This window comes from Pistacia vera, unplaced genomic scaffold, assembly GCF_008641045.1.
Source record: "Pistacia vera cultivar Batoury unplaced genomic scaffold, PisVer_v2 Contig1329, whole genome shotgun sequence".
Lineage (NCBI taxonomy): Eukaryota > Viridiplantae > Streptophyta > Magnoliopsida > Sapindales > Anacardiaceae > Pistacia > Pistacia vera.
The window spans coordinates 83908-98184 of NW_022195390.1; the positions used below are offsets into that span (position 1 = coordinate 83908).

Below are 14277 nucleotides of genomic sequence, written 5' to 3' on the forward strand. Positions count from 1 at the left end.
AACCAAGTACAAATTAAACAAACCCTAAGTTTCCCACTTTGTCTGGGTTTCAAATGACCCATTAATGCAGTGGTTCAAAACTGACCTTATTTTGTTAATGCGCCCCTCAAATACACATTCATCAAGAGTAATACCAACACTTTTCACTAACTTTATCTCATAAACTTGTCAACTTACATAGGTCCCACTTACCCAACAATAGATTTCGTCAGATCAAACCAATTGCGAACTGCCACATGAATTAGTGAGAGATGTTTGTAAGGCTAGTTTATTGATTCATCAATCATCATAAGAGCTATGGCAATCAAAACTCTTCACTGAGTCAAAATATTCTCTTAAACCTGTACTAAATACCTCAAAAATCAAATGGTTGTAAAGTTTCAAACGCACTCATTTCATCGAATACAACGAATCCAAAGCAATAACAAGTTGTCTCAGTGCAATAATTTTAGCGAAAAACAAATTTTATTGTTATGTGTACAGGGTAAATATAACTCTAAATTAAACCAACACTTGTGAATCTAATTAGAACCAACAACTTTACTCATTTTTTTTTTTTTATCGTTTTCCTGGATTGAAACATGTGTTAAAAATACAAGACCAGATTAAAGTTCCCTTCCCCTAATATTAAACAATGAGCAAGAAAATAAACAGCAATATATTTGACTCCTACTTGCTCTCATCCATGGGGTCATTGCGGTTACAAGACTGAGACATTAAATCCTTGTCGCTTTGCCTCGAGTCCATGGAAACGGAATCTTCAAGTGCCTCCAGGAATGACAAAACAGTGAACTTGTCTGCATATTTTCAGTCAGATTCAGTAGTAATTTTCGTATTAATGTTACTTAATGAAGGTTGAAAACCCTGAAGCAACTGTAGAACTTGGTTATAAAATCAACATATAATTTCCTTCAACCAACATCAGTTGTCGCATTTCATGAACATATAAAGCCCACACAGTGCAACATATATTTTTCTGCCCATTTCTCCAAGTAGTTTTTTCACTCTAATTTCAACGACACTCATACAGAGTAAACAAAGATGTACTATAACTACGTAGCACAATGAACAGCCTGAAGGACTTGTCCTCAGTGCCAAAACTTATTAAAAGTGAACAGCTCAACATGCATGATAATGACGAAGCACAAAGACAATAACAAACCATTGGGCTGTTTGTTTATGTTTTCGTTGTGTTTTTTGTGAAAGTTAAAAATAATGAAATAAACTTGATTATGTATTTCTAGAGTTTGAAAATGAGTTTGGCATGTTTATCTCAAAACAGTATTTTAAAAAGGATAAATGAAAAAAAAAAAAGTTGGTATATTTGTCTAAAAGAGAGTATCTTAAAAGAGAGAATTAAAGGAAAGAAACGAAGAAAATAGAGTTTCAATTACTTGATTTACAACAAAACATAATGAAAAAAATCTTAATTTGATCAACATAAAAAACTGAAACAAAATTTGGTATAAAATCTAATGAAAAAATCATTTGTGAGAGTAATTGAGGTTTAACATTCATGAAAATTTCTGTTTAAGAGAGAGGAAGTGTTAATTGGGAAAGGAAGACAGAAATATCTTCCTCAACAAAAAAAATTAGAAATGGTATAGAAGACTTTTAAAGTGTTCTCTGCCTTTTCTCATTCCAAAGAATAAAATTAAAAATCAAATTTACTTGTTTAATGTTCATGAGAACGAATAACAAAAACAATGCCGAACAGCTACTATACATGTTTCAAGGAAAAAAATGAAAATATGGAAATGGTTGCATAAACAAACAAGGCCATAGATTTCAGAATTGCAGCGTACTCACATTTACTTGGGTCAACCCCAAACTGAGACAAATCTATCTGTCCTGTTCGAAGTACCTGCAAATAACAAGAAACAGTTTTCCTCATTAATCAGCTACAATCTTCCAAAAATGAAGAGTAAAAATTGGGGGTCCCAACCACTCACATAAGTAAATGAATCTACTTGTTGACGGAAAGGAGGGCTCTGCAGCAACTCCAGTATATCTTCTGGACTCCATTGACCCTGCAAATCATAATCATATCAACTTGCAGCAATGTAAAACCATAGTAAAACACAAACACAAGAATAGGGCATACCTCAGGTAAGTATGGTGCTAATCTTTGTTCCAATGACAAAGTCTCTATCAATGGCATTATCAAATCTGGCTTCAAAATATCCCCTAATCCCAAGCCTGCACCAAAATAAGGAAAGAAGCATATACATAGCTGAACTAGATTAGGAGCGATAATATATATACTACCAGCTACACAAATACACCATTACCATCTAACTGAAATCTGAAGCACCAGAGTACAATTTTTCACATATAGAGAGTAGTCAATTTTCTAGGATTAAGTGATCCAACTCCCTTTTAAGAACAATTATCATAAACGCAGCATGATGAAAACAGAGAATACTCATTAAAATCTTACGGCAGTCCGACGATTCTATTGCAAACAATCTCTGCTTCTCCATTATCATTTACTATTTAATTATTTGAACTCCCAAGTAAAAAATAAAAATAAAAAACACTAGATAAACATTGGTATATATGGTAGTGAGAATACAAGCATGATGACAATGACCATGTTATTCCTTAGATTCTAAGGAAGTATCAAAAGTTAATTTTCATTTCTTTTTATTGTATTCAATATTTTGGTGTATGCCCTTTTGTAAATTGAGAAGATTAACTTCTAGGGCAGAGGGCTGAGAACACCAGCGAACACCGTGTGAACAATAACATTTTATAATGTGTGTTTCCAATATACATCAACCCTGCATTGCACCAAATAGATAAGGTAATGAGGAAAAAGTGTACATAAGCTTTAGAATTAAGAATTCCTCTTCAACTCGTCCTAGAATAGGCATATGGCAAAGATCCTAAATGTTAACAACCATAGATAAAAAAAGACCAGAAACAAGTGTGTATTGGCTTCTATTACTATCTTATTATAGATATCTTAACAGTCAGCATATAAAAGAAGTATCAACTATCACCTCCATCCGGATCTCCAGTAATATCTGCAACATATTCATCACATAACAAATGTATTAGAGCTGAGAGCAATTACAGGTAAAGTAGAAATACATTAAAAAGAATAGATGCAAGAAAAACAATACCTGCAGGTTCAATGTTACTCAAAATTCTTTGCAGATCTTCCAACTTAACTGGTCCAGAGGAGGAGCTAACATCACTAATTACTTCTGCACCTAAGTTTGGGACCACCAGATTTCCAGCTCTGCAAGTCATGAATAACAATTGCATCAAAATAACATCAAGCAATTGGCAACAAATATCTTAACAATCAACTTGTGCGAGCATAAGTGATCCCCCATTTCAATTAAGGCTACTTTCAGAAATTTGCAATATCATATAACAAAATAGGCATGCCATACTATGGTAGTTATAAATGAAAAATCACAGCAATATATACTTCATTAAATGAAACAGTTTTCTCTCAAGAGATTTAAATTTATAAGCCAAGTTATAATTTGGTTCACTGATACAATATTTATACATAAAACACATGAAAGCTTCTATGCTTCTTGTCAGTCAGCGTCATTACAAGAGTGGATAACCAATAATTCAGTCAACTGCATTCCGACACCACCACTTCGAAGCTCAGATAATAAAATCCCTTATCGAAACTTGCCAAGTTGTCTTCAGGCCAGCTTTATGGTACATCAGGTCAGTTGAACCAATTTTAGTTAAAAGAAGGCAGAAACCAAATTACTACAACAATCATACCGAGCAGCATGATCCTTTGGAACACTCTCACGTCAAAACCCACATAAAGATTTAGATAGTCACATTCCTTGGAAAGACTAGACATCACCCCTTTATTACCAAAAGAACTAAGAAAAGGTGAATGATAGCAATATTTGGTTGGATCAAATGATATTATTAACATACTTTTGGGACCTCTATTTCAAAGAACTTATAGGATACTTTGTTCTTTCATATCCATCTTACTAGGAGGGTATTTTGAACTAATGTTGACTATCTTGGTTGCTATTAGGATCCCACATTGAAAGAGAAAATGGTGGGCATGTGGGTTATAAAGGCTTGGACAACCTCCCTTGGCAAGCCGGTTTTCCAAAGTGAGTTCTACCCAAGCCAATGAAAAACCCATGGCCCAGCCCAAATTGCGTAGTTATTGGAGTGGGTTCCTATCAGTTGCCTATTTTTTTGAGATGACACAGATTTGGCAGTCATGAGTTAAAGCTGTTTTGTATCTGATACAAACCTCAATCTCCAAACAGTTCAACAACACAAAGAAACAACAGACCAATAATCTCAATACGCAGAACCAAAAAATGGAACAGGCAAAGAAGTATTTGTATTAATTCACTCACTTGGATTCAATATTAGTAATGCAAAAGAAAAGAAATTAAAGGACTAAACAACAGATAGAGTTGCTAACAATTCAAGGAGTTAGCGGCCTCCCTCAAGAATCCCTTTTACAAAAATATATTCTGCCCTTTTTGAGCAGCCCCTCCCTATTTATATACATGTGAGATTTTCCCAAGGTAACCAACCCAACAATGACACGTGTTCTTATTCCCAACTAATTCTCTTGGCCTGGTCACGCTCTTCTCATGTCTTCTAGTCATGCTCTTCACCCTTCTCCTCTGCCTCTGATAGCTTTTAGTAAGGGGTGGCCTAACAATACGCCCCCCCCCCCTCTCTTGAAGTGTCACCTTGTCCTCAAGGTGGAATTGAGGGAATTGGTGGACAATAACCTCGTAAGGCTCCCAAGTGGCTTCAAAGGGTGGAAGGTCTTTCCATTAGATTAGGACCTCCCTGGTCCCATCGAGTAAGGTTCGAGAAGAGAGCACTGTTTCGGGCTGCACTATCAATTCCAAATCTTTAGTAAGAAAAGGGGGCAATGGTTGAGTAGGCACAACACTGTGTAGACTCTTTTTGAGTTGAGAAACGTGGAAGACTGGGTGGATACGTGCCGTAGATGGCAGTGCTAACTTGTAGGCCACTTGGCCAATTTTGGCAAACACCTCAAACGGGCCAAAAAATCTTGGACTCAATTTCTCATTGATCTTCCTGGTCAAGGACCTAAATTTGTAAGGCTGTAGCTTTAGGTAAACAAAATCCCCCACCTGAAATGTTATGTCCCGCCTGTGTGCATCAGCAGCCTGTTTCATATTACCTTGGGCCGTCGATAAATTGCTTTTAAGGTCATTCAGGATGGCATTTCTCCCTATCAGCTGCCTGTTAACATCTTCCACTGGGGAAAGGCTATCAGTATACTTGAGAAGGATGGGTGGGTCACGACCATAGAGGGCTTTAAAAGGGGTCATCTTGGTGGAGTTGTAGTATGTTGTGTTGTACCAGAATTCAGCCCAAGGCAGCCACTTCGGCCACTGTCGCGGCTGTGAGCTACAGAAACACTGGAGATACGTTTCAACACGTCGGTTCACTACTTCGGTCTGTCCATCCGTCTGCGGATGGTATGCGGAACTGAACTTAAGAGTGGTGCCGGCAGCCTTGAATAACTCCTGCCAAAACTGACTCATAAACACTCAGTCCCGATCAGAAACTATTGATTGTGGGAACCCATGCAACTTAACGACCTCTTTCACAAAAATGTCAGGCACTTCCTTAGCATTAAAGGGATGGGACAACAAGATAAAATGCCCATATTTGGTTAGCCTATCAACGACCACCAGAATTGTGTCAAACCCTTTGGATCTTGGCAATCCTCCTTTAAAGTCCATGGATATATCCTCAAAGATCTGGTTGGGAATAGGTAAGGGTTGGAGCAGACCACCAGGTCTCAAGGATGAATACTTGTGTTTGGCAAACGGTGCAAGCTTGTACATAATTCTGAACATCTCGTTTGATCCCTTCCCAATAATCAATTCCTGCCACCTTCTTATAGGTTTGAAAGAACCCCTAATGACCGCCCCCAGGACTAGCATGAAACTCCTCAAGTAACTTAGGAATAAATTTGGAAAATTTGGGCAAAACTAACCTGTTTTTGTACAGCAGGCAGCCGCGGCGTAGCTGATAGTGAGGTCTGCAACCTGGGTCAAGGAGTAAGTCTTGGATAATGGTTTGCAACTTAGGATCAAGCTGGGATTCAGAGGTGAGGTCTTCGTAGTATGAGAACTGTACCTTGGTAATGGCCTGATAAACCAACTCCTCTTCCCTGCGAGATAATGCATCAGCCACCTTATTAGAATGCCCCGGATAGTACTGGATTTCAAAGGTAAATCCCATGAGTTTGGATAGCCATTTTTGCTGTTCTGGTGTCTTCATTCGCTGGTCCAGAAGAAACTGAAGCCTCCTTTGGTCAGTTTTAATTATAAACTTGTTACCCAATAGATAGTGGCTCCACTTGTGTACCGCAAAAACTATGGCCCTGAGCTCCCGCTCGTAAACTGATTTTTGCTTGGCCTGAGGAGAAAAAGCCTTGCTCAGATATGCGATTGGCCAAGTTTGTTGGACCAACACTGCCCCAAGACCCTGCCCTGAGGCATCTGTTTGGATCTCAAAAGGAACAGCAAAATTGGGAGTGGCTAGAACCGAGACAGTAACCATGGCCTTCTTCAGCTGTTCGAAGGCCTTTTGGGCATTTTCATTCCAGCAGAAGGAGTCTTTTTTTAGAAGCTGAGTTAAGGGCTGGGCGATAGAGCCATACCCTTGTACGAATCTCCTATAGTAACCGGTGAGTCCCAAAAATCCCCTTAAGCTTTTCACACTAGTTGGAACTGGCCATGCCACCATTGCCTCGATCTTTTGAGGATCAGCCTCAACCCCTTTTTCTGACACTAAATGGCCTAAATACTCCAATTTCGCCTGACCAAAAAGACACTTCTTGCGATTAATAACCAGCTGATGTTCCTGCAGAATCTTAAAAGCCTGGGTAAGGTGAAGGATATGGGTGTTCAGGTCTGGACTGTAAATTAGGATGTCATCAAAGAAAACTAGGACGAATTTTCTGAGGAAAGGTTTGAAAATGGTGTTCATAAGTGCTTGGAAGGTGGATGGGGCGTTGGTAAGGCCGAAAGGCATAACTAAGAATTCGTAGTGGCCCTCATGTGTCCTAAAGGCTGTTTTGGGTATGTCTTTATCATTGACTCTAATCTGGTGATACCCCGACTTTAGGTCAAGTTTAGAAAAGGTGGTTGCTCCATTTAGTTCATCAAGCAACTCATCAATGGTAGGGATGGGAAATTTGTCGGGTATGGTGATGGAATTCAGGGCTCTATAATCGACACAGAACCTCCAGCTACCGTCCTTTTTTTTAACAAATAACACAGGACTGGCGAAGGGGCTGGTGCTGGGTTGAATTATTCCCGCCACTAACATTTCTCCTACCAGCTTCTCAATCTCATTCTTCTGGTAAAAGCTTTACTAGATGCAATCCTTGAATGACATCCAACCCCCTTTATCTTGTTTTCAATACTAAATTTCTTGTTCGATACGGAAGGCTGATCGAGAGACATTGACACCGCAATGGACCGACTCTTCTCTATCCTCTGGGAGTACCAAATCTTTTTGTTTATATTTATATTAGAAATGTATCCCAGATGTCACAGGTACCTATAGGGCCTAATGTTGGGAGGTTTAAGTACTATGGCATGATCAGTCTCCCTTTGTGGAGGTAGCCCGGATGGTTGATCAAACAAGACTGCGAACTTTTTCAACACACTAGCCACCCTGGGGTCCAACGGTTCTTCTCTCACTTCTGATTTATTTTCAATCGAACAGAACTCAACCAAATAACCCACGCCTGTTGTTTGTACCGACCTAATCATGGCTTTGAGGGACACTACTGTCTTTACCAGAGAGGGGTCCCCTTGCAACAAGACTCGTTTCCCTTCAACCTCGAACGCCATGGTCAGATTCCTCCAGTTCGCACACACATCACCCAGGGAACTCAACCATGATACTCCTAGCACCACGTCAGCTCCACCCAAATCAAACGGAAAATAATCCTGTACGACCCTCACCCCCTGTATTTGCATGTTTACGCTTCTACAGATTCCTTCTCCCCTCACAGTAACTCCGTTACCCCCCATTACTCCAAACGCTTTCCTTCCTTCCACTGGGATTCCCAATTTTTGCACCAATTCGTGGGATATAAAGTTATGCGACGCTCCACTATCGACCAACACAATCACCAATTCCTTTCCAATGTGACCACGAATTTTCAGTGTCTTATCTGAGGTGTACCCACTATGGAATTCATTGAGAGAGCTACGGGATTACCTTCCAGAACATGTTCGTCTTTGGTGACTGGTGTGGGATCTCCATCGTCCGGTTCATCTTCCGCTCATGCAAGCAAAATCTGTAGGGCCTTACTTTTGCAACGATGATTAGGTCCGAACTTCTCATCGCACCTAAAACACAGTCCTCTCTCTCTCCTTTTGCCTGAATTTTGGCCTTTGTTAGCCGCCGGAAGTTTTCCCCTCAAAACCCGGCCGCCGGAGATTCCGTTGACCTCTCTCTTCGGTCGAAACTGCGACTCGGTGTGTGTTGCCCCAAATTGCGATTGAAAGAGTGGCGCGCCAGATCTGAATTTCTATTCAGATTTGTTCCCCACGCGGGTCTAAAAAAATTTTGGGTTTGGGGCTCTGGACTTGGGCTAACCCCAGAGTAACTCTCCCCCTTTAAGCCCTGACTTTTGCTAATTTTTCCCCGGGCCCTCTCCAAGACCCAATTCTTTTCCTCCACTCTATGGGCCAGATCAATTACCTCATTCAAGTTTTTGGGCTTACTCAGGCGCAACTCTACCTTTATTTCCTCCTTCAGTCCATTGACGAAACTGCCCACCAACACTTCTTCTCCTACCTCTGTCAGTGGTGTTGAGTGAGCTTCAAATTGTTCCCTATACTCAGTCACGGTTCCCTCCTGTTTTAATGCAATCAAGGCCTCACAAGCAGATCCCTTAAATGATGGTCGGAATCGTTCAATCAATGCGGATTTGAAGTCTGTCCAATTTTTTATTGGCATCCGGGTGTCCATCCACTGGTACCAATTCAAGGCTCGACCCTCCATACAGACTGCAGCAGCCTCCATTTTCTCCTCCTCAGCATATCTGTTAATGGCAAAATATCTATCAGCCCTAAATGTCCATCCGTATGGGTCTTCTCCATTAAAGAAGGGTAAGTCCATCTTCTTAATCTTCTTATCTTTTTTGTCACTTTCCCCATCAGTTCTTTTGTCACTTTCTCCATCAGATTTTTCCCCTTCCGTCATCTTACTTTTCCCACTACTATGGCTAGCTTCTTTTTCATCCTTGATTCTCATCCACTCCCTGAGTTCCAGGAGGTAGTCTTTGGGATTACCCATATCTTCCTTCAAACTCACCATATCTCGTCTCACCGTTCCCATCTCCTTCTCCATTCCTTCCATTCTATTTTCCATTTTCGTTTTAACCATTCCCCAACAAAACTGGCTCTGATACCAATTTGATACAAACCTCAATCTCCAAACAGTTCAACAACACAAAGAAACAACAGACCAATAATCTCAATACGTAGAACCAAAAAATGGAACAGGCAAAGAAGTATTTGTATTAATTCACTCACTTGGATTCAATATCAGTAATGCAAAAGAAAAGAAAATAAAGGACTAAACAACAGATAGAGTTGCTAACAATTCGAGGAGTTAGCGGCCTCCCTCGGGAATCCCTTTTACAAAAATATATTCTGCCCTTTTTGAGCAGCCCCTCCCTATTTATATACATGTGAGATTTTCCCAAGGTAACCAACCCAACAATGACACGTGTTCTTATTCCTAACTAATTCTCCTGGCCTCTGGTCACGCTCTTCTCATGTCTTCTAGTCATGCTCTTCACCCTTCTCCTCTACCTCTGATAGCTTTTAGTATGGGGTGGCCTATCAGTATCTAATTGTAAAGATCAATTTGGTTTTCCCTTGGGTATTTGAAGTTTTGGTGTATGTTTTGCTAATTTTCTGTCATCATATTTCAATAGATACAAATTTTCTACATTTGATATCACCAAAATATAAAAACAAAAAAGCATAGCGTGAATGAAGTTGAGACTTGAGATGAGAACCTATTGGTATTATGTGTCCTTAAGGATCGAGCAAAACAAGCATTTCCAACCATTCAAATACTTTTTCATCAGTATCAAAGCTAATAACACTGAAATATGATTTATACGGAATAAAGGTCAAGATTCTGAAGTCTAAATTCATACGTATAGCAAGCAAAGATGTCGGAAACCTAATACATAACAGTGACTGGCTTCTTTTTTCTTTAAAAAAAAAGTAAAAAAAAAAAAAAAGGCTTCTTGTCATGGTAGCTGTACCTTGATGAGACATCATCTTCAACCATGTCTTCAGAAACTTGTAAAGGGATAGAAGCATCAGGATCCTCTTCATTAAGACTTGCCGGAAAAAAGAAAATACACCACTCATGTTGATGAGGGAATGCCACCAAATTACTGGAATATGAAAATTGGGATAAGTTTTGGGAAGAGTAGTATTATTGTAATCAAATCTCACAAATAGGGTGAGAAATAACATTTTATACATAAATAATGGAGGTGAGATGGCTTGACATAAAAAGGGCAAAACGCTGGATAAAAAAATTCATTCAATTCCACAGAAATTTAAATAAATCAATACTTCCAAAGCTTTTGAATTCACATTATTATGAAGACAAATTTGTCCAGACAGTTTTGTAGATGAAAAGAAGAGTCCAGTGCCAAAACTGAACATTACAATTTGTCTATTTCTTAAAAACTAATAGCTGAAAAGATGACCAAGACAGACCCACTTTAGTTAGTAAAAGTTATCTGATGAAAAATAGCTGACTTCAAATAGAGTGCCATACTTGGGTTCTTAAAAGACCTAATCATATACCTAATGTCGATTGTGTAATAGTTGACAGAGCTACACAATTGCGAGTCACCTTCAGCATTAGGCTCCTGAAAAACAACAGAGTTCAAATCAATAACTGGTAAACAAGTGATGCTACATCAAGGAACCAAAGCAAGGTTGACCTGCATCCAATGAAGAACTTCCGATCATCAGTATTGAACTTCAAAATGTATACCCTTCCTGATGCTTGATTAACCTGAGTTAAGAAATACCATAATGTGAAGATCACAGACAACAATTGGATATTCTCATCTATAAAAGCAGAACATTTCAAGATGAAGAATGATACCTTCTCAAACACTGCTTCATCAGGAAAAATATCTGATCCTGTAGCATCTTGCATCAAAGTACAAAAGAGGTTCTACCAAGGAGCACCAGCAGTAATAGGTACCATAATGACACAAACAATAGAACAGAAAGTGATATCAAAGGAGTATAATAGGTCTATTTTTAAGCAGACAGAAAATCTTAAATGCACGCGTGTATCCAGATGGTACAGTCATACCTAAGCAAAATTGGTGCATCATATGTTAAAAAAGGTAGCCAAAGATTTAACCATTGTTCCTTCATTGTCCTTAGCTTCAAGTTATGTTTTAAAATTTCTGGAGAGGCTAATAATTGGGTCATACCAAACTATAACCATGGCAATATCCTGTCCTTTATTGAATCATTGGTTGCTTGTGGGAATCAAATTTGTCCTCTGCAGAGTTGTTGTCAGCTATGCTACAATGGTTTGGGTTACTTGGAGAGAGAGAATAAAGGATTTTACACAAGATAAGCATGAAGACTTAGAGCTGCTACGGGAAAGAGTTCTCTCTCTTGCTTCTTTTCTTTAAGAGCTCGATTACAAAGAAATTTGAGGAATTTTTTATTCTTCATTCAGAGGATTGGGTAGCACGTTATCCATTTTCATGATTTTACATAATTTTTGTAGTAAAGCTGTTAAATTCATGTTTATTTCTCTTCCATTCAACGGATTTTGGTTCACCCTATGCATATAATTAAAAATATAAAATAAAATACAGCTCATCAAGTTGGTTGTTATAACATACCAGCCAACAGATTAACCAAAAAAGGAACAGACCTACAAAGACGGAGTCAGAGAGCATAAGAAATACAAGGCTAAGCAAACCCATACATCCAAAACTTCATTATATTCCCAAACTCCTCACCAGCCTAACATGAAAAGTCCTTAACAGGGACAAAGATCCACTCACACTCACATATGTACTCATCTTCAAAAGTAGCACTATCCACTTCTGTACGCACAAGGACCACAAAGAAAGTTCAGCAATTGGCACTTTCCATGACATTTTTTTTCCACATACTAGAGACATTTGATTCAACTATCTAAAATACAAAATTGTGTAAATCTAATGGCTAACTTTGGTCAACACTTCTCTTATTTCTTATCCTACTATTAGCACTATCTTCTATGCCTTATATCTCTCTGGACAGCAACCTTTATAAATTTCATGGCAAACTTACTCAGCTCAAAATAAGACCTTTCCCTTTCTTTCCCCCACCTTGGCAATGAAACAGCACCCAATTTCAGCACTTGAATCTTGGCTATATCTAAGTTGCTCCTAATACCAAGAGAAGCCACTGCAACAACAAAAATCTAAACTGTTCTATTTAGAAAATTAAGCCAGAACTAAAAGATTGCTGATTTAACAATGAAACGGGTTAATCAAAAGCCTGAATGCAAAATCTAAAACTAACATGAAGTAATACACCTCATGCTTCAAAATTCCGAAAGCATGCCCTTTTAACCATTAACTCGGACCTCTGGAAACCCAAAGAAAGATTCAAATATGTGAAACTAGCAATTTTTGTACAAACAACCAAGAAGCTAAGTGAGTGACTGTTAGTTATATATAGCAAAAATACAAAACATTGCAATTTGGATACATCTTCGACAACATTCTGAGTGCGATCAAGCCACTGAAAATGGATCAATCTCTCATCTCCCTAACAAAAAAACTGATCAGGCTCTGTTCAAAATATGTGCTGAATATTAGCCCAAAGACGAATTCAAAATAAGAACGTAAGTTCAATATTATTGAGCAGAACATGGACAGAGAGAAGAATTGAAAATTAGAACCACTAAAGATTACTTATAAATGAACTCTTAGATAGAAATATAACCTAGAGAAAGAAATCATGTCAAATTCATCAACCCTTGCTATGCGAACAGTCCTTTACGTGCGTCAGGGACAACCTCTTTCCCTCAAATTTCATTTTACCAGCACGAAACTCCAGCAAAACTTCCTGCAAACATATGCTCACAAGATATATAATAAATAAAATAAAATAAAAAATTGCAAAAATACTATAGAACCCAGGAGTTAATAAAGAAAAGGAAGAAAGAAATCCAGACACTTATACCCCAAAAATCTTAGTTTTTACAAAGTGCTAGATTTATAATAATTCTAACATTAACAACAAACAATACATGACTGCACCAGTTTTAGAGGAACTTATGCCTCCCAAATATTATCAGCAAACCTTATTTTTCCCAATATCAGCAAAACTTACTTTGAATAATCTTTTCCAAGCAAAAGCGAAGAACCCACAGAAAACATAAAGCCACGACTTAGACTTCGGCAATGTCTTCGGGTTTAACAATTGATAAATCAAAGAAGAAATTTTAAGATGGAAGTAATTAAAAGACCTTGGGTAACTTGTACAAAGGCATGCAGGTATTCCTCCAAGCAAAATTTCTTTACAAAGTAAATAAAAACAAAGCCAACTAGATGACTAAGCTGAACGAGACCCATATTAAATATAAATAGTTCTATCCCTTTCTCAACTTATTCTAATCTCAAACAATCAAAAACTTGAGTTTCATTACAATAAAAGTTTTGTAAAACATTATGTACGAACAAATTGCACAGTGTAAACAAATTTTTCAATTGAAAATGAAGGATTTTGAGGAAACCTGCTTGCTGGAAAAGCTTCGGTCGACGAAGAGCCCATCACTCATTTTTTGTATTGTGTTTTGTAAATTGAATTGGCTTCAAATTCGAATTAAACCCTAAGAAAGATTGTCTATTCAATTTCAGCCGAGTTGGTGTAGCCGCCTATTGTTTAGTTAAGGGAGATTAAAGGGCACAATTTTAAGGAATTTTTCTGAGATACAAAAATTATAAATCTTTCAATTAGTGACAATAACATTGTAAATTCTTCAGTTAAGAGACATAAATAGGTACTCAGAGAGTCAGAGTTATATTTACTTTATACTGTATAAAGAAAAACAGTAATAATAACATTTAAATTATATCTTCTAAAAAAAAATTAAGTTACTAAAAAAAGAAAAAGAAAGTTAAACATACAATAAATTAAAATTTTGGAAAAAAAAAAAAAAGGCCTTCTTTTTAACGCTCTTTTCTTT

At 37.9% G+C, this 14277-nt stretch overlaps 1 pseudogene; it reads right to left on the reverse strand.

The window, feature by feature from the left end:
- Positions 1-342: 342 nt before the first annotated feature.
- LOC116122248 lies at positions 343-13862 on the reverse strand (annotated as a pseudogene).
- Positions 13863-14277: the final 415 nt, after the last annotated feature.